General features: G+C 38.7%; 1 long non-coding RNA gene across 1 annotated transcript in view; it reads right to left on the reverse strand.

Annotated features, from left to right (window-relative positions):
* Positions 1 to 20,842, reverse strand: part of LOC129043746 (uncharacterized) — a 96,929-nt gene that overhangs the window by 38,190 nt on the left and 37,897 nt on the right. The window contains exon 2 of the long non-coding RNA XR_008504512.1: positions 2,548 to 2,653. This is a non-coding gene — a long non-coding RNA (uncharacterized LOC129043746). The remainder of the gene's footprint in view (positions 1 to 2,547; positions 2,654 to 20,842) is intronic.

A 20,842-nucleotide genomic window follows, 5' to 3' on the forward strand; every position in this document is an offset into this window, starting at 1 on the left:
AATAAGCACCCTGCATTTAGCTCAAGGTTTGTAAATGCACCAATCAGTGCTCTGTGTCTAGCTAATCTAGTGAGGACTTGGAGAACTTTTTTGTCTAGCTCAGGGATTGTAAGCAGACCAATCAGCTCTCTGTAAAACAGACCAATCAGCTCTCTGTAAAACAGACCAATCAGCTCTCTGTAAAATGGACCAATCAACAGGATGTGGGTGGGGCCAGATAAGGGAGTAAAAGCAGGCTGTGCGAGCCAGCAGTGGCAACCTGCTTGGGTCCCCTTCCACACTGTGGAAGCTTTGTTCTTTTGCTCTTTGCAATAAATCTTGCTGCTGCTCATTCTTTGGGTCCGCACTGCCTTTATGAGCTGTAACACTAACCGCGAAGGTCTGCAGCTTCACTCCTGAGGCCAGCAAGACCATGAACCCACCGAGAGGAATGAACAAATCCGGACGGGAGGAACGAACAACTCCAGATGCGTTGCCTTAAGAGCTGTAACACTCACCGCGAAGGTCCGCAGCTTCACTCCTGAAGCCAGTGAGACCACGAACCCACCAGAAGGAAGAAATTCCCAACACATCCGAACATCAGAAGGAAAAAACTCTGGACACACTATCTTTAAGAACTGTAACACTCACTGCGAAGGTCTGCAACTTCATTCTTGAAGTCAGTGAGACCAAGAACCCACCAATTCCAGACACAGTTTACTCAAACACAAATCTAGGTGCTGCTGTGAATGTCTCTTGTAGATGTCATTAACATATGCAATCAGCTACCTTTAAGTAAAGGAGACTGTCCTTAATGATGTGGCCATCATGTAATCAGTTGAAGATCTTAAGAATGAAAATTGAGATTTTCTGAAGAAGTGCTGCCTTAAGACTGCAGTGTCATCTCACACAATTTCCAGCCTGGCAACCTGCCCTACAGATTTCAGAGTTTCTGCCTGACATGCCCCTTTTGTACTTGTCAGCCAATTGCATGAGCCAATTTCATAAAATAAAATGCTTTATATGTTAATATAATTTTATGTATATAATTTTAATATATAGAGTTTATAAATAAGTATATACAATGTACAATTAGTTCTGTTGGTTCTGTTTCTCTAGAGAATTCTGACTGATACAGCATGGAACTTTTATAACATTATTTCCCAGTGTCTTCTGTATGACATTGACTTTGACCCTATATTCAGACTTCCTATTTTGACCCAGTCAAGACAATCTATATGGACCTCCAGCCATCTTTGTTCTAATTAATTGTATGAAGACACATAATGATGCAACCCACTTAGAACTAATGGTATGCTGTCCCAAGATAGCCTATGTCTCTGTGTATGTCACATTAATTATTGGATTTGATGCCTGTCAAAATACGCACACTAAAAAATTCAGAGAAAGGGAGGCAGAAGAGACAAATGTCAATGTGCTGATTAGTTAATAGACAATCTGTTGATAAACCCATGTTTGAAGCATTTCAGAAAAGTTAAAAGGTCATAAATCTATAAAATTCATCGACCATATCTATGTGGCAGTGATTTGTTTGTGTACAAAGAAAACACACTTAACTAGTTTTAGAACCTTAATTGAAGCATCACTCCTCGTTATTCATCATATTTTATGGAAACTCCAAAAACAATTTATAATACATCATTCAATTAAAAAGGTTAATTAATGTAGGTTATCAGCAAAATACTGTCATGGTGTTAAGAATTATTCATTATACTTTTAGCCTACAAAGCCACTAGACTCTGCTACATTGTAACCAAATGCTCATTTTCTGTAGATTGTTACAGCAGTGTGTCCTGTGGTTTAACTCCTTCAATCATGCTTTTTACACATCAAATATTTAGTGGGGACTTCTGTTGTAAACACTGTGCTATGCTCTAGGACTGCAACAACCGGCACAGGAACCTGGGTCTTCCTCTAAGAACTAGGCTAAATGACAGGTGACTGTTAAGAAGGTGGATACAGAGCATTAGTGGCACGTGAGAGGGCAGCAAAACCCTACACTAGGAGAGTAAAAACTAAGCTAGGAACTAATAGAGGACTAAGACTGGTGAAGACGGAGAGATGTTTGCTCTAGGAAGAGACACACTAACTTTGTGAAGGCCAGAGAATGAGAGAGCTCCTGATGTGTTCAAGAAAGAAAGAGATACACCTGGAGCATATAAATTAGGGAAGGGAGATGGAGGTGGGGAGAGTGAGCAGCAAAAATGAAGTTGAAGACATAATTAGAAACAAAGCTTTTATAAACCAAAGGAGTGTGGATTTCAGTCTGATGATGATCTATACTCTGGAGCCTTGCATCTCAAAGTAGACCAGAAACAACAGTATAGAAGCTTGTTCTGTGATCACAACCCACCCCAGACCTAGATAATCAGAAGTGGCATTTCATAAGATCCTCAGATAATTCATATACATATTAACCTGTGAAAAGCACTGATCTAGAGCCACTAGAACAACTTTAATCGGGACACAATAAAAGGGATGCTTCACCTATTCATCTCTTGCTGTGAGTTCTGGTCTGGCCTAGAACTTTGTTTCCCAGGAACTTACCTGGTATCTGTTGGCTAATTCTCAGACTTCATCTACTTTCACTCTCTCTTGCTCTCATTCTGTTGTAGCCACACCTGTCCCGGCATGGGATCTTCTCAAGTTGCTCCTAGATATAGGAAACATGTTTCAGCCTCTGTGACTTTGCCTTCACTCTGGATTCTCCCTTGATAGTTTTGCTCTGTATCACTGAATGGCTTGTTCTCTCACTTCATGCCAGTCTGTGCCCAAATGTCACCTCCTCAGAGAGGCCCCTGAGACCTCCCTATCTAAAATACCTGTGCAGTCTCCTACTCACCTGTACCTTGCTTAATTTTTATTGTAACCTATATTAGTACACGACATTATTTCATGCAGTTTTATTTTTTCTAAATACTGTAGTTGCTTGTTTGTTTGTTGAACTCTGCTACTACAATAGAAGCCTTGTGAAGGCAGGGAGTTTTCTCTCATGTTTATGTCTATCTTGCCAGCAGCTAGTTACTCAATAGATATTTGTAGAATGAAGGGATGATTGAATTAGTTAAAGGATTAGTTAAAGCAGAAAGAAACATCAAATGCATAAAGCTTGGAACTGTCTACCACTGACCACCACCCTCCACCACACACTCATTCACTTTGTAGTGCAAGTAAACTAAAACTTCTTAAGTCTAACAGCATAGCAGGACCTCGCCCCAGACTTATCTAATTTCCTGCCAGAAGAAATTTTCTGACATTCAACAAGTATTGCAGAAATCTTGGTATTAAGGCAAATTTCCACATTTATTGGAAGATCTAGGGATTTTAGGGTCAAGAATAACTGACAAGTCTTAGAGAATAACAATAGAAAGTTTTGTGTGGTGGTGGTATGGAGCTTTAAGGAGTTGGATGGGCTATGAGAAGCATTTTATAATTTGCCAAGAGATAGTTTACAGTTTAACATTTCCCCACCATCACCAAATTTCAATAATCTAACACTCAAAAGACTTTGTGTTCATGTATCAGGTGCACAGCAGCTTCCTGTGGTTAGTGGTCACTGTATTGGACAAACTCAGAATTATAGGATATTTCCATCATCACAGACAGCACTCTTCCAGACTTTTTTCATCAAGTACTGTAGATATCCTGGGGTGGGATGTTTTAAAGAACTTAATGAAAATAATCTGAATGTTTATAGCAGTGGAGGCAGGAAGGTACCAGTGTGTCTGCTGAATTTGTGAGAGCGTTCAACATCTTTCACAGTGCTGGTCTGAAAGTCCCTACAATGTCAGTGCTACCGACTTTCAGTGAAGGAAAGAGTCAGACAAGGACTGATATGTCTGAGAATATGGGAATGTTCTACGTGTCTCCAACACTGGATGGTAGAGATGCACTCGGTGTGCAGCATAGAAGAGCATGCCTCCAGTGTCTGTAGATCTGAATTTCTAAACCATTCACTGGGGAGACGCAAGTGTGTCAGCTGTGCTAGATGAGGTTCTGACAGTGGGGAGAGGGTATTCAAAGAGATGAGACGAGTACTGGTTGTTGAAGGAAGAGAGTCAGCCTTACCTAGGCCTCTGAGGGTTTTTTTGTGTTTTGTTTTTGTTTTTGGTCGTTGTTTTTGTTTTCTTTTTAACATGAAAATAGTTTAAATTGATGATCTCTAAGATTCTTTTCTGCCCTCATAGCCTGGTTCTTCAAGAGCTAGCCTGCCTGCACCTCTCAGGTATTCCCATGTCTATGCCCATTAGTGAACTTCTTAAGATAAATGCAAAGTAGGTATATTCAAGATATTTGGATAATGCAGAACTAAATATTTAAATCAGCATCTTCAAAAAAATAACTTCCAAAAATTATATATTGTTAAAACAAAAAACAATTTAGTTTTAAGAAGTTAGCCGTTCCTCATGTAAGGAACTTGGAAGTCATCAATTTCTGCTAACAAATAAAAAGCTGAACAGACTGAAAAAATCAACAACTCCTCTTGGATCCATAAGAAAGGTGAGAACACAGTGTAAATCACTGCCCCCAAGATTGGAGAGGGACAGACAGGCAAATATAGAGTCATGACTTACCAGAGAAGAAACTCGAGAGTGGAAACCGCCACAGGAACCAGTGCTAGGGTAGGAGAACCTGAACTGTAATTGGCAAATTGCTGGGGGCTCATTGTGAACAAGTCAGAGTTAAAAACTCCAAGGGGACCTAGTCATAAAACTCCAAGGGGACCTAGTCATAGGGGTCTCCCCATACTTTGGTTTTATCTCCAGGAGCCCTATCAGGGCTCTCACAGTAAATATTAGGGGAAAATCCCTCTGTGCTTCCAGCAGAGGGAGGGGAAAAGCAACCATTTTGAAATACACCAAAGCACTCAGCTCTTAACAACGTCTGCTCTCAGGAGAAAGTATTTAACCAGAGCTTAACCTACTGGGGTTTTATCGGACCCTAACTTACCTGGGGAAGAGAAATGCCCAATTCCACCCAACTCAGCTATCCTGTCCCACCTAAATGGGAAGGAACTGAGCAGCACTTGTGGAGATCACAGTCCAGAGGCATAGGCTTGCTAAAAATAAAAGACTGAGACCTAATGATAGGGCCAGAGAACACTTCCTCTTCCCCCACACATTATCACTGCATTACTAAGGCTCATTTACAACCATTCATTTTACTCAATACATTATGTCCAGCTATCAAGAGAAAAAAAGCATACTAAAGGCAAAAAATAAAATGTGAAAAGGCAGAGCAAGCCTTAGAACTAAACATCATAGAGATGTTGGAATGATTACATTAGAGTAGGTAGTTAGGCACACATGAGCAGAGCAGGAGGGGGGCCCCCCCACCAGGAATGTCAGGTGACCCTCAGGTGATCATCAGGTGGTTGTTTAACCATCCCTCTAAAATAATAATTGGTCACAGCCAGTGCCCAGGAAGGGCAGTCTCCCAAAAGACAGAAAACATCTGAAGCTAGTGATCAGCAGCTTCCCAATAAAATCTCAGGAGTTGGGTGAGTGGGCTTAAGCATGCAAACTAAGAGGCAAAATAGTGGCGTTTAACTGGTAGGTGACCTTCCTCTAGGAAGGCTCGACTGGTAAGGGAAAAACGCCTCAAGTGAGCATGGACACAACTGCAGTAAACACACTGGGCATGCGGCCCCTCCCAAGTGCTGGCAGGCCACCGTGCATGCAGACAGCCTACCCCAAGGAAAAAATCAAGGCAGGAGAAATGGAAACCCTGGAACTATGGTATAAAACCCCAAATCGAGGGCCAGATGGGGCACTTGGATCTCTCAAGTCATCCACTTGGCCCTCTTCCAAGTGTACTTTGCTTCCTTTCGTTCTTTCTGTAAAACCTTTTAATAAACTTTCATCGCTGCTCCAAAGCTTGCCTCGGTCTCTCACTCTGTCTTATACCTCTCAGCTGAATTCTTTCCTCCAAGGGGACAAGGATAAAGTTTGCTGCAGACCCATCGGATTCACCACTGGTAACAATCAGACTGGGAATTTAAAACAACAATGATTATATGTTAAGGGCTCCAATGGATAAAATAGACAGCATGCAAGAACAGACAGACAATGTTAACAGAGAATTGGAAATCCTAAGAAAGAACCAAAAAGAAATGCTGGAGATCAAAAACTTTGTAACAGAAATGAAGAATGCCTTTGATGGGCTATTAGTAGATTGGACACAGCTGAGAAAAGAATAGCTAATCTCTCTCTCTATATATACACACATATCTATCTATCTATATATACACACATATGTGTATATCTATCTATCTATCTATCTATCTATCTATCTATCTATCTATCTATCTATATATATATAATAGAAACCTCCAAGACTGAAAGGCAAAGAGAACAGAGACTGAACGGCATAGAACAGAATATCTAAGAACTGTAGAACAACTCCAGGTGTTCCAGTAATAGAAATATCAGAAGGAGAGGAAAGGAACCGAGGAAATATTTGAGATAGTAATGACTGAGAATTTTCTCAAAGTAATATCAGACACAAAGCCATAGATCCAGAAAGTTCAGGGAACACCCTCAAGATAAATGCCCCAAAAAACCACATCTGGGCATATCATTTTTAAATTACAGAATATCAAATATAAAGAAAATGTCCTTAAGCCAGAAGGAAAAAAAAAAAAAACCCCACCTTACCTCTAGAATAGATATAAGGATTACATCTGATTTTTTCTTAGAAACCATGCAAGCAAGAAGAGAGTGGAATAAAATATTTAAAGTATTGTGAGGAAAAAAAACCCCACCAGCCTAAAGTTCTGCACTCTGTAAAATTGTCCTTCAAAGGTGAAAGAGAAACAAAGAAGTTTTTTTTTGGACAAATTGAGATAACTTGTTGTAAGTAGATCTTTCTTGCAAGAAGTGTTAAAAGCAGTTCTTTAGAGAAAAGGTCAATATAGGTCAGAAATACAGATCTTCACAAAGAAAGGAATAGTATCAAAAAGGTAGTAAGTGAAGGTAAAATACAGCTGTTTACTTTTATTGTTTTTCTAGATTTATTGAAATATGGTTGGCAAATAAAAATTGTATATATTTAAGGTGTACAAAGTACTGTTTTGATACACATATACATTGTGAAATGATTACCAGAATCAAGCTAATTAACATATCCATCACCTCACATAGTTACCATTTAGGGTGATGTGTGGTGAGAATACTTAAGATCTACTCTCTTAGCAAATTTATTTTTTGTTTTATTTAGTTTTATTTTATTTTATGTTATTTTATTTATTTATTTATTTATTTTTTGAGACAGTCTCACACTGTCACCCTGGCTGGAGTGCAATGGCTTGATCTTGGCTCACTGCAACCTCCACCTTCTGGGTTCAAGCAATTCTCCTGTCTTAGCCTCCCGAGTAGCTGAGATTACAGGTGCCCGCCATCACACCCGGCTAATTTTTTGCATTTTTAATAGAGATGGGGTTTCACTATGTTGGCCAGGTTGGTCTCGAACCCCTGACCTCGTGATCCACCTGCCTCAGCCTCTCAAAGTGCTAGGATTACAGGCGTGAGCCACCGTGCCCAGCCTCTCTTAGCAAATTTCAAGTACAGATAGTCCTCAACTTACTATGGTTTGACCTACGATGTTTTGATTTTATGATGGGTTTATTAGGATGTAACCCACTGTAAGTCAAGGAATATCTGTGTACAATATATTATTATTAACCATAGTTACCATTCTGGTACACTAGGTCTCCAGAATTTATTCATCTTATAACTTAAAGTTTGTACCCTTTGACGAACATTTTCCCATTTCCCTAGTCCCAGCTTCCGGCAATCATCAGTCTACTCTCTGTTTCTATGAATTCTGTTTTTTTATATTCCACGTATAAGAGAGATCATGCAGTATTTGTCTAATACAAATTACAACTTGTGTAGGATGGCTAGGGTAATCTCTCTCTTGCTGTCCACCTCACATCTAAACATTTCACTCAGGACGCACAGTAGACCCCACACCCAGGAAGATAATGCTCTGGGAAACACTCCTAACATAGGTAATGTTATGAACCATCTTCATGTGCCTTTTTCAATTCCTCCTTCAATTCTTTAATTCCACTTTCTGCCCTGTGCATTTACAGCTCAAGGCTGCCTACTTCTCTTTGTGTATTCAGCCCGATATTTAATCATGGACCTAATAGCTGAGACTGTTTTTTTTTTTTTTTTTTTGTCCTTAAACATGATAACTTGTACCCTTTAGGCTCGATTGACTTCTGGTTTCTCTAGGTAATTACTCTGCCAGACTCGACTGCAGCTTGTGATAGCAAGCTAGTATTGACCTAAAGGGACACAGCTTTAGCAGGACCCGTGGGAGGAAGGATGGCTGCTGGAGACATTCAGGCCTCAGTTTTGGCACAGAAGCATGAAGACAATCTTTTACCTAGGCTTCAGTTTATTATATTCCAAATCTAAGCAAACATCCTCATTTTTGTCATTGCATTTGAGTCTTTCCCAAGACTCCCTTGGCAACACATACATAAATCTACTCTCAGGCTCGGTCATTTCTGTTCCTACCTATACTTTTGTCCAATCTGGTGTTGATTCTTAGTTAACTCTTGCAGAGTATAATTTTATGTCTAAGTTCTGAGGCTAATTTACCCATTTCACAATCAACAAATATTTAAGGGGCTTCTACTTTGCTAGCCATTTTACTAAACAAAAAAAGAATATGCAACGGTTAAGAGAAAAACATATACTTGCTAACAAGCCATTACAATGCACTTTGAAAAGCCCTTTAGGACATCCTAATGTAAGCACTAAAATTCACTGATTCGAACAAGCATCAGAGCTTTTCAATGATGCAATTTGTAGCTTCCTAATGTAGTGTGTGATATAAAGGCAAGTGTTAGGGGTTCCCAGAGAATATACAGAGGTAGTAGTCTAAGAAGTGTATTTTTCAATAATTTCTAGAAGACCCTGGGGCCTTCAGCATTCTATAAAGTTGAAGTATGCCACTTGCTGTGGTTTGAATTTTTTTTTTTTCCAAAAAACTCATGTTAAAATTTAATCCCCAATGTGGCAGTATTGACAGGGCCTTTAAGAGGTGATTGGGTTGTGACGACTCTGCCCTCATGAATGAACTAATCTATTCACGGATTAAAGGATCAATAAGTTAATGGATTAATGTATTATCACAAGGAGTGGGGCTGGTAATTTTATAAGAAGAGGAAGAGAGACCTGAGTTAGCACACTAAGTCTCCCTTCCATTTGATGCCCTGAGCCACCTAGCGACTCTGTAGAGAGTCCCCACCGGCAAGAAGATCCATACCAGATGTGGCCCCCTCAACCTTGGACTTCTCAGCCTTTATAAGATTTAAATTCCTTTTTCAAAATAAATTACCCAGTTTTAGGTATTCTATTATAAGCAAGGAGAAAACAGACTAAGATGCCATTAGTAGGAAATAAATACATCTAAATTTGTTTATGTTGTTTTTCTTTAGTTATCTAAACCTTCAAGGTAGCTTTAAGTACTGTACACTTAAGAAATAGCTTTGTGCTCTTGCAAATATGAACTTGCTTAGAGTTCCTTTGTCCTGGTAGAACATGCCAATACAGTGATTAAAATTCTGCTGTTCTTCTGACAGTCCTTTGTGAAACCATAAAATATTTAAGATTGTTTCATGTATATAACAGGTTGAACATTTCTAATCCAAAAATCCAAAATCCTGAATGCTCCTAAATCTGAAACTTTTTGAGCACCAACATGATGCCACAAGAAGAAATTGCCACACCTGACCTCATGTGACAAGTCAGAGTCAAAATGCAGTCAAAACTTTGTTTCGTGCAAAAGATTATTTAAAACATAGTATAAAATTACCTTCAGGCTCTGTGTGTAAATGAATTTCATGTTTAGACTTGAGTCCCATCCCCAAGATAATCTTATATTTATGCAAATGTAGCAAAAACCAAAAACCTCTGAAATCCAGAACACTTCTGGTAGTCCCAAGCATTTGGGATAGGGATATGTAATCTGTATAATAATTTTTCTTAAACAAAGTAAATTGCTCTGAGCAGGTCATATATGGAGCCCAATTCTCTTCAAAAGTATTAGCAAACAACTTTTTAAGGACAGAATGTCTACCTATCCCACCACTTCCTATTAAAATAACATGCCTATATATTATTTTAGGCATGCATTTCCTGTTATACAATGTTATGAGGTTTATTATATTCTGAAATATAATTGTGTCTTACTGGGGATGCCAGACTCCTGGGGGAACAGTTATATCTTATATGCATTTAAAATGCATATTTACATACTTATAAATTGTATTTTATGGTATTCTCTTACTCCATTTTGTGCTACTATAACAAAATACCTGACATGGAGTAATTTATAAAGAACAGATTTATTTCTTACAGTTCTGGAGGCTGTAAAGCCCAAGGTCAAGGGAACTGCATCTGGCAAGCATCTTCTTGCTGTGTCATACCATGGCAGAAAGAATAATATGGTAAGAGCACAAGAAAGAGAGCAAGAAAGGACAGAGCCCTCATGACCTAATTACCTCTTAAAGGTCCCACCTCTCTACATTGTTGCATCAGGGATTAAGTTTCCAACAGATGAACTTTGAGGGACACCCTCAAAATCATAATAGCATTGTCTCTTAGTTAGGCTGTATATGTACAGCATGTGTAGTTTTATTCATTCTTCTTGTTGATCTGTACAAATGTGTTTTTGTAGAACACATTAGGAAATTCAGATTGACATGGCTGCCATTATTTTACATGAACCTAAAAGATGTAGATTAATTTTATTTTTACTATGAAATTTGAACCTGAAGATGTAATAATCCAATTTCCCAAGCAATTTTGCTAATTGATGTTTATGTTGTAGTGAAAAAATAATGAATCTCTGGTGTCAGCCATTACCTGGACTAATATCCCATCTATATTACTTACTGTCTCTGTAAGCTTAACCTTCATGTCTTCATGTATAAAAGGAAAATAATTATCCAAAAGGGTATTGTTAAAGCTCAATCCAAAAGGGTATTGTTAAAGCTCAATATATTTAATATAATAAATATAATGCACTTAAACAGTGCATGCCACTATAGGATATTTCCTTTTTTATTTAGAAAGCACAGACTTAATAATAAATATACCTGCTAAGTTAAATCATAAAAAGATAGCTATAATGAGCTATGGAAATTGATTTAAAAAGCTAAAATCAATATCTGTCATTATACACATCTGCCATTATTCATGAAGAAGGCCTTGTCACTTTAGCTACACTTGTAATAGAGGTCATTTTATTGATGTAACATATGGCTACCAGGTAGATTAAGATATTTATTAATTTGTTTTTGATGAAAGGAACAATCATGATGGCAGATTAGAATATTATGGGAAAACATGTCCTTGTTCTAGTGAGTGGTCTTCTTGAAATTACTTTTCAAATTTATTGTTGTTCAATTACAGTAGTTCTCCTATTCTGAAAGTCTGACATGAAATATACTATCAAATAAGAATATTCACAAGTACATAAGTAATAAGATAGTAGAAAACATAGATAAAAATCATGTTTTGTCCTTCAGAATCCTTCAAGATTCAATGCTTTCCTAGCAGTTTCAACTTTAAGAATTAACATTTCCCTCCTCTTATTGCATTAACAACATTAAGTCAAATCAAAAGAGAAGAAAAGCATCACACTCCCAGCAGCTCGGTAAATCAAGTGGTTTACCTGTTTCCTTTCCTTGGAAATAAGTATGTATATTTTCAAGGTTTTAAATGCAGAGATTGTGTCATAAGCTCAAGTTTTTTAGTTTTTCTTTACAAAATGGTTCCTAAACACACTCCAATTAGCATGATATAAACAATGGAATATACACAGACAAAGATTGAAAGAAAGCCACAAAATTGTTTAGGAAGTGTATTAGTCTGTTCTCATGTTCCTAAAAAAGACTGGGTAATTTATAAAGGAAAGAGGTTTAATTGACTCACAGTTCTACATGGCTGGGGAGGCCTCACAATCATGGAGGAAGGTGAATGAGGAGCAAAGTCACATCTTACATGGCAGCAGGCAAAAGACAGCATGTGAAGGGGAACTCCCCTTTATAAAACAATCAGATCTTGTGAGACTTATTCACAGCCACAAGAACAGCATGGGAATGATCCAACCCCATGATTCAATTACCTCCCACTGAGTCCCTCCCAAAACAGGTGGGAATTATGGCAGCTACAGTTCGAGATGAGATTTTGGTGGGGACACAGCCAGACCATATCAGGAAGATGTAATGATGAGTGATTTCACCATACCTTTTCCCTTTTTCCCCCAGTTTTATTGAGGTATAATTGACAAATAAAAATTATATGTATTTATGGTGTACAACATAATGTTTTGATATACATGGTGAAATGATTCAAACTAATTAACATATCCATCATCTCACATACTTATCATTTTTTTTGAGGTGAGGATTTAAGATAGATTCTCTTAGAAATTTTAAAATATATAATACATTATAGTTAACACAATCACCACACGGTACAATAGATTATCAAAACTTATTTATCCTGTGGAACTGAAATTTTGTACCTTTTGACCAACTTCTCCCCATTCTCACCCCCATTCCAGCGCCCCGAGCAACCACTATTCTACTCTCTGCTTGTCTAGATTCCACATACAAGTGAGATCACACAGAATATTTTTCTGTACCTGGCATAATGAGCTAAGAATAAAGTCTTCTAGATTCATCTTTGTGTCACAATTGACAAGGCTTTCTTCTTTTTAAATCTTTTTTATCTTTCTTTAATTATTTTTTAACTGACAAAAATTATATATATCCATGCTATATAACATGGTGTGTTGAAAAATGCATGCATTTTACAATGGCTGAATTGAGCTAATTAATATATTTATTACCTCACCTTCTTATTATTTTTTGTGGTGAGAAAACTTAAAATCCACTCTTTTCGTGATTTTCAAGTATGCATTGTTATTAACTATATTCACCATGTTGTACAATTGTAAATTTCTTGAACTTATTATTCATGTCTAACTGAAATTTTGTATCATTCAACAAATGTTTTCACAGTACTTCCCCATCCCAGTTCCTGGTAACCATTACTTTACTCTCTGCTTCTATGAGGTTGACTTTTTTAGATCTCATATGTAAGCGAGATCATGTGATATTTATCTTTCTGTACTTGGCTTATTTCACTTAAAATAATATAATCCAGGCTGGGTGTGGTAGCTCACACCTGTAATCCCAGCACTTTGGAGGCTAAGGCAGGTGGATCACATGAGGCCAGGAGTTCAAGACCACCCTGGCCACCATAGCAAAACCCCATCTCTACTAAAAATACAAACATTAGCCGGGCCTGGTGGTGTGTGCCTGTAATCCCAGCTACTCAGGAGGCTGAGGCACAAGAATCCTTGAATGTGAGAGGCAGAGGTTGCAGTGAGCCAAGATCACACCACTGCACTCCAGCCTGGGTGACAGAATGAGACCCTGTCTCAAAAACAAACAAATAATAATAATATCATCAAGATCCATCCATATTGTTGCAAATAATAGGATTTTCTTCTTTTCAAAGGCTGAATAGTATTCTATTTCTATAATGCAATATATATCACATTATACACACACATACACATACATCACCTTTTCTTTATCCATTCATCCATTAATGGATGCTTCGATTGATCCCATATCTTGGGTATTGTGAATAATGCTACAATGAACAAGGGAGTGCAGACATCTCTTCAACATACTGAACGGGTATGACTATAGGTCCAGCAGTGGGAGTCCTGGATCATGTATAGTTCTATTTTCAGTTTTTTGAAAAGCCTTCAGACTATTTTTAATAATGTCTCTCCTAATTGACATTACCGCCAAGGAATGCGTAAGTGTCTCCTTTTCTTCACATCCTTGCCAGAACTTGCTATTTTTTGTCTTTTTTGTTTTTTGTTTTTTATTATACTTTAAGTTCAAGGGTACATGTGCACAACGTGCAGGTTTTTTACTTATGTATACATGTGGCATGTTGGTGTGCTGCACCCATTACCTCGTCATTTACATTAGGTATATCTCCTAATGCTATCCTTCCCCACTTCCCGCACCCCACAACAGGCCCTGGTGTGTGATGTTTCCCTTCCTGTGTCCAAGTGTTCTCATTGTTCAATTCCCACCTATGAGTGAGAACATGAGGTGTTTGGTTTTTTGCCCTTGCGATAGTTTGCTGAGAATGATGGTTTCCAGCTTCATCTGTGTCCCTACAAAGGACATGAACTCATCCTTTTTATGGCTGCATAGTATTCCATGGTGTATATGTGCCACGTTTTCTTAATCCAGTCTATCATTGATGGACATTTAGGTTGGTTCCAAGTCTTTGCTATTGTGAATAGTGCCACAATAAACATATGTGTGCATGTGTCTTTATAGTAGCATGATTTATAATCCTTTGGGTATATATCCAGTAATGGGATGGCTGGATCAAATGGTATTTCTAGTTCTAGATCCTTGAGGAATCGCCACACTGTCTTCCACAATGGTTGAACTAGTTTACAGTCCCACCAACAGTGTAAAAGTGTTCCTATTTGTCCACATCCTCTCCAGCACCTGTTGTTTCCTGACTTTTTAATGATCACCATTCCAAGTGGTGTGAGATAGTATCTCATTGTGGTTTTGATTTGCATTTCTCTGATGGCCAGTGATGGTGAGCATTTTTTCATGTGTCTGTTGGCTGCATAAATGTCTTCTTTTGAGAAGTGTCTGTTTATATCCTTCACCCACTTTTTGATGGGGTTGTCTTTTTCTTGTAAATTTGTTTGAGTTCTTTGTAGATTCTGGATATTAGCCCTTTGTCAGATGAGTAGATTGCAAAAATTTTCTCCCATTCTGTAGGTTTCCTGTTCACTCTGATGATAGTTTCTTTTGCTGTGCGGAAGCTTCTTAGTTTAATTAGATCCCATTTGTCAATTTTGGCTTTCATTGCCACTGCTTTTGGTGTTTTAGACATGAAGTCCTTGACCATGCCTATGTCCTGAATAGTATTGCTTAGGTTTTCTTCTAGGGTTTTTATGGTTTTAGGTCTAACATTTAAGTCTCTGATCCATCTTGAATTAATTTTTGTATAAGGAGTAACGAAGGGATCCAGTTTCAGCTTCCTACACGTGGCTAGCCAGTTTTCCCAGTACCATTTATTAAATAGGGAATGCTTTTTCCATTTCTTGTTTTTGTCAGGTTTGTCAAAGATCAGATGGTTGTAGATGTGTGGTATTATTTCTGAGGGCCCTGTTCTGTTGCATTGGTCTATATCTCTGTTTTTGTACTAGTACCATGCTGTTTTGGTTACTGTAGCCTTGTAGTATAGTTTGAAGTCAGGTAGCGTGATGCCTCCAGCTTTGTTCTTTTGGCTTAGGATTGTCTTGGCAATGTGGGCTCTTTTTTGGTCCCATATGAACTTTAAAGTAGTTTTTTCCAATTCTGTGAAGAAAGTCATTGGTAGCTTGATGGGGATGGCATTGAATCTATAAATTACCTTGGGCAGTATGGCCATTTTCACGATATTGATTCTTCCTATCCATGAGCATGGAATGTTCTTCCATTTGTTTGTATCCCCTTTTATTTCACTGAGCAGTGGTTTCTAGTTCTCCTTGAAGAGGTCCTTCACATCCCTTATAAGTTGGATTCCTAGGTATTTTATTCTCTTTGAAGCAATTGTGAATGGGAGTTCACTCATGATTTGGCTCTCTGTTTGTCTATTATTGGTGCATAAGAATGCTTGTGATTTTTGTACATTGATTTTGTATCCTGAGACTTTGCTGAAGTTGCTTATCAGCTTAAGGAGATTTTGGGCTGAGAAGATGGGGTTTTCTAAATATACAGTCATGTCAACTGCAAACAGGGACAATTTGACTTCCTCTTTTCCTAATTGAATACCCTTTCTTTCTTTCTCCTGCCTGATTGGCCTGGCCAGAACTTCCAACACTATGTTGAATAGGAGTGGTGAGAGAGGGCATCCCTGTCTTATGCCACTTTTCAAAGGGAATGCTTCCAGTTTTTGCCCATTCAGTACGATATTGGCTGGGGGTTTGTCATAGATAGCTCTTATTATTTTGAGATACGTCCCATCAATACCTAATTTATTGAGAGTTTTTACATGAAGGGCTGTTGAGTTTTGTCAAAGGCCTTTTCTGCATCTATTGAGATAACGATGTGGTTTTTGTCTTTGGTTCTGTTTATATGCTGGATTACATTTATTGATTTGCGTATGTTGAACCAGCCTGCATCCCAGGGATGAAGCCCACTTGATCATGGTGGATAAGCTTTTTGATGTGCTGCTGGATTTGGTTTGCCAGTATTTTATTGAGGATTTTTGCATCTATGTTCATCAGGGATATTGGTCTAAAATTCTCCTTTTTTGTTGTGTCTCTGCCAGGCTTTGGTATCAGGATGATGCTGGCCTCATAAAATGAGTTAGGGAGGATTCCCTCTTTTTCTATTGATTGGAATAGTTTCAGAAGGAATGGTACTAGCTCCTCCTTGTACCTCTGGTAAAATTCAGCTGTGAATCCATCTGGTCCTGGACTTTTTTTGGTTGGTAGGCTATTAATTATTGCATCAATTTCAGAGCCCGTTATTGGTCTATTCAGGGATTCAACTTCTTCTTGGTTTAGTCTTGGGAGGGTGTATGTGTCCAGGAATTTATCCATTTCTTCTAGACTTTCTAGTTTATTTGCATAGAGGTGTTATAGTATTCTCTGATGGTAGTTTGTATTTCTGTGGGACCAGTGGTGATATCCCCTTTATCATTTTTTATTGCATCTATTTGATTCTTCTCTCTTTTCTTCTTTATTAGTCTTGCTAGTGGTCTATCAATTTTGTTGATCTTTTCCAAAAACCAGCTTCTGGATTCTTTGATTTTTTGAAGGGTTTTTTGTGTCTCTATCTCCTTCAGTTCTGCTCTGATCTTAGTTATTTCTTACCTTCTGCTAGCTTTTGAATGTGTTTGCTTTTGCTTCTCTAGTTCTTTTGATTGTGATGTTAGGGTGTCAATTTTAGATCTTTCCTGCTTTCTCTTGTGGGCATTCAGTGCTATAAATTTCCCTCTACACACTGCTTTAAATGTGTCCCAGAGATTCTGGTATGTTGTGTCTTTGTTCTCATTGGTTTCAAAGAACATCTTTATTTCTGCCTTCCCTTCGTTTTGTACCCAGTAGTCATTCAGGAGCAGGTTGTTCAGTTTCCATGCAGTTGAGCGTTTTTGAGTGAGTTTCTTAATCCTGAGTTCTAGTTTGATTACACTGTGGTCTGAGAGACAGTTTGTTATAATTTCTGTTCTTTTACATTTGCTGAGGAGTGCTTTACTTCCAACTATGTGGTCAATTTTGGAATAAGTGTGATGTAGTGCTGAAAAGAATGTATATTCTGTTGATTTGGTGTGAAGAGTTCTGTAGATGTCTATTAGGTCTGCTTGGTGCAGAGCTGAGTTCAATTCCTGGATATCCTTGTTAACTTTTTGTCTCGTTGATCTGTCTAATGTTGACAGTGGCATGTTAAAGTCTCCCATTATTATTGTGTGGGAGTCTAAGTCTCTTCATAGGTCTCTAAGGACTTGCTTTATGAATCTGGGTGCTCCTGTATTGGGTGCATATATATTTAGGATAGTTAGCTCTTCTTATTGAATTGATCCGTTAACCATTATGTAATGGCCTTCTTTGTCTCTTTCGATCTTTGTTGGTTTAAAGTCTGTTTTATCAGAGACTAGGATTGCAACCCCTGCCTTTTTTTGTTTTCCGTTTGCTTGGTAGATCTTTCTCCATCCCTTTATTTTGAGCCTATGTGTGTCTCTGCATGTGAGATGGGTTTCTTGAATACAGCACACTGATGGGTCTTGACTCTTTATCCAATTTTGCAGTCTGTGTCTTTTATTTGGAGCATTTAGCCCATTTACATTTAAGGTTAATATTGTTATGTGTGAATTTGATCCCATCATTATGATGTTAGCTGGTTATTTTGCTCGTTAGTTGATGCAGTTTCTTCCTAGCCTCAATGGTCTTTACAATTTGGCATGTTTTTTCAGTGGCTGGTACTGGTTGTTCCTTTCCATGTTTAGTGCTTCCTTCAGGAGCTCTTGTAGGGCCGGCCTGGTGGTGACAAAATCTCTCAGTGTTTGCTTGTCTGTATAGGATTTGATTTCTCCTTCGCTTATGAAGCATAGTTTGGCTGGATATGAAATTCTGGGTTGAAAATTCTTTCCTTTAAGAATGTTGAATATTGGTCCCCGCTCTCTTCTGGCTCATAGAATTTTTGCCGAGAGATCCACTGTTAGTCTGATGGGTTTCCCTTTGTGGTTAACCTGACCTTTCTCCCTGGCTGCCCTTAACATTTTTTCCTTCATTTCAACTTTAGTGAATCTGACAATTATGTGTCTTGGAGTTGCTCTTCTCGAGGAGTATCTTTGTGGCATTCTCTGTATTTCCTGAATTTGAATGTTGTCCTGCCTTGCTAGATTGGGGAAGTTCTCCGGATAATATCCTGCAGAGGGTTTTCCAACTTGGTTCCATTCTCCCCGTCACTTTCAGGTACACCAATCAGATGTAGATTTGGTCTTTTCACATAGTCTAATATGTCTTGGAGGCTTTGTTTGTTTCTTTTTATTCTTTTTTCTCTAAACTTCTCTTCTTGCTTCATTTCATTCATTTGATCTTCAATCACTGATACCCTTTCTTCTAGTTGATCGAATCAGCTACTGAAGCTTGTGCATTCGTCATGTAGTTCTCATGCCATGGTTTTCAGCTCCATCGGTCATTTAAGTTCTTCTCTACACTGGTTATCCTAGTTAGCCATTTTTCTAATCTTTTTTCAAGGTTTTTAGCTTCTTTGCGATGGATTTGAACTTCCTCCTTTAGCTCAGAGAAGTTTGATCGTCTGAAGCCTTCTTCTCTCAACTCATCAAAGTCATTCTCTGTCCAGCTTTGTTCCATTGCTGGCAAGGAGCTGTGTTCCTTTGGAGGGGGAGAGGCGCTCTGATTTTTAGAATTTTCAGCTTTTCTGCTCTGTTTTTTCCCCATCTTTGTGGTTTTCTCTACCTTTGGTCTTTGATGATGGTGACATACAGATGGGGTTTTGGTGTGGATGTCCTTTCTGTTTGTTAGTTTTCCTTCTAACAGTCAGGACCCTCAGCTGCAGATCTGTTGGAGTTTGCTGGAGGTCCACTCCAGACCCTGTTTGCCTGGGTATCAGCAGTGGAGGCTGCAGAACAGTGAATATTGCTGAACAGCAAATGTTGCTGCCTGATCTTTCCTCTGGAAACTTCATCTCAAAGGGGTACCTGGCCATGTGAGGTGTCAGTCTGCCCCTACTGTGGGGTGCCTCCCAGTTAGGCTACTCAGGGGTCAGGGACCCACTTGAGGAGGCAGTCTGTCCGTTCTCAGATCTCAATCTCCATGCTGGGAGAACTACTACTCTCTTCAAAGCTGTCAGACAGGGACATTTAAGTCTGCAGAGGTTTTTGCTGCCTTTTGTTGGGCTATGCCCTGCCCCCAGAGGTGGAGTCTACAGAGGCAGGCAGGCCTCCTTGAGCTGCGGTGGGCTCCACCCAGTTCGAACTTCCAGCCTGCTTTGTTTACCTATTCAAGCCTCAGCAATGGTGGGTGCCCCTGCCCGAGCCTCGCTGCCACCTTGCAGTTCGATCTCAGACTGCTGTGCTAGCAATGAGCAAGGCTCTGTGGGCGTGGGACCCTCCAATCCAGGCACAGGATATTGTCTCCTGGTGTTCTGTTTGCTAAGACTGTTGGAAAAGCGCAGTATTAGGGTGAGAGTGACCTGATTTTCCAGGTGCTTTCTGTTACAGCTTCCCTTGGCTAGGAAAGGGAATTCCCTGACCCCTTGTGCTTCCCGGGTGAGGCGATGCCTCGCCCTGCTTTGGCTCACGCTCGGTGGGTTGCACTCACTGTCCTGCCCCCCATGTCCGAGAAGCCCCAGTGAGATGAACCCAGTACCTCAGTTGGAAATGCAGAAATCACTGGTCTTCTGTGTCGCTCATGCTGGGAGCTGTAGACTGGGGCTGTTCCTGTTCGGCCATCCTCTTTTGTCTTTTTTATAGTAGCCATTCTAACAAGTGTGAGGTGCTATCTTTTTGTACTTTTAATTTGCATATTTTCTGACAATTAGTGATATTGACCTTTTTTATATACTTATTGTCTGTTTGTGTGTTTTCTTTTGAGAAATGTCTCTTCAGATCCTTTGCCCATTTTTCAGCTGGGTTATTTGTTTTCTTGCTGTTGAGCTTTTTGAGTCTATTTTATATTTTGGATATTAACTTTTTATTAGATAGATGGTTTGCAAATATTTTCTCTCATTCTCTTGGTTGTCCCATCCCTTTTTTTCAAATGTGCTTTAATATTATTACATTTTATTTTCTGTAACTATATGTTAACAGCTAACATATATATTGAGTGCCAGACAATATTTTAAATGTTTTACAGGCATCTTATTTAATTCTTACATTTTTGCAGATGAAGAGAAGGAGTCACAAAGAGGCTAAGTAATTTTATTGGGGTCATACTTCTAAGATTAAATTGCCCTAAATGTGATACTTAATACAACTTATTATAATTCAGTCTCATGTTTTTTGCATAATTATTGACAATAGCCCAAATATGGAATCAACCTAAATGCTTATCAGCAAATGAATAGTTTTTTTAAATGTGGTATGTAGATACAATAGAATACTATTTATCTTTTAAAAAAAGAAAGAGATCCCATTATTTGTGACAACACGGATGAACCTGAAGGACATGAGGTAAAATAAGCCAGGCACAGAAATACAAATATCACATGATCTGTTGTATGTGAAATCTAAAAACTTTGAACTTAGAA

This window comes from Pongo pygmaeus, chromosome 13 (assembly GCF_028885625.2).
Source record: "Pongo pygmaeus isolate AG05252 chromosome 13, NHGRI_mPonPyg2-v2.0_pri, whole genome shotgun sequence".
Classification (NCBI taxonomy): domain Eukaryota; kingdom Metazoa; phylum Chordata; class Mammalia; order Primates; family Hominidae; genus Pongo; species Pongo pygmaeus.